The sequence below is a fragment of the Rhincodon typus genome, chromosome 4 (genome assembly GCF_021869965.1).
Source record: "Rhincodon typus isolate 14 chromosome 4, sRhiTyp1.1, whole genome shotgun sequence".
NCBI classification, from domain to species: Eukaryota; Metazoa; Chordata; class Chondrichthyes; order Orectolobiformes; family Rhincodontidae; genus Rhincodon; species Rhincodon typus.
Genome location: NC_063335.1, coordinates 89,866,558 through 89,867,393, shown reverse-complemented (window position 1 = coordinate 89,867,393; position 836 = coordinate 89,866,558). Strand labels below are relative to the sequence as shown.

Here is an 836-nt window from a genome sequence, read left to right as displayed (position 1 = left end):
GTGAGAGAGGGATAGTGAGGATGTGTTTGTGAGAGAGGGATAGTGAGGATGTGTTTGTGAGAGAGGGATAGTGAGGATGTGTGTGTGAGAGAGGGATAGTGAGGATGTGTGTGTGAGAGAGGGATAGTGAGGATGTGTGAGAGGGAGACAGTGGAGAAGCAGCAGGGTGAAAGCCTGTGTCTGAGGCGGTTGACTTAGGGGGATGGAGGAAGTGAGAGAGAGGAAGGAGTAAGATGAGGACAGGAAGGCGGAAGGGTCTAGTTCTTTAACCGAGAAAAGTGGGGCCCGGACGCAGATAGAGCCGAGCTGTCACTGTTCCGGCCCTCAACACAACAGTGTTTCAGAGTCGCGGATGTCAAGCTCTCCCTCCCCAAGGCTCACTCACCCTAAACCCCGACAGCGGCATGGCCGCCCACATCCTTCATCCGGGCGCTGCTGATGACGTACAGGGGTCATCGCCGGCGTGACGACGTCAGATTGACCAATCGGATCGTTTAACGCACGTCATAGGCATGTGACCAGGATGTACATTGCGGCGAATGTCACAGCAAGGTTGCAGGAGTGTACCTGTGGCTGTCCTAAAGCCTGGAACGTCAAAGTTCTTTATCTGTTCCATTTACACAAACACAACAGTTTTAATCCAAATAAACTATCCCGTAGAAATAAACAATAGGTTCAATAATACACTACGTTCACGAGGGAAGGTCGAACGTGTATATATTGTAGTTTAGAAGAATGCAATGTGATTTTGTTGAAATAATGAGACCCTGCGTGAACTTGACAAGGTGGATACTGAGAACATATCTACCCGTGTGGGAGGAATCGAGAACTCTGGG

General features: G+C 49.9%; 1 protein-coding gene across 2 annotated transcripts in view; it reads right to left on the bottom strand.

Annotated features, from left to right (window-relative positions):
• Nucleotides 1-512, bottom strand: part of tbrg4 (transforming growth factor beta regulator 4) — a 37,074-nt gene extending 36,562 nt beyond the window's left edge. For both annotated transcript variants that reach the window (XM_020515451.2, XM_048595979.1), the window contains exon 1: nucleotides 386-512. The gene's annotated coding sequence lies outside the window, so the exon portion shown is untranslated. The remainder of the gene's footprint in view (nucleotides 1-385) is intronic.
• Between the last annotated feature and the right edge of the window lie 324 nt (nucleotides 513-836).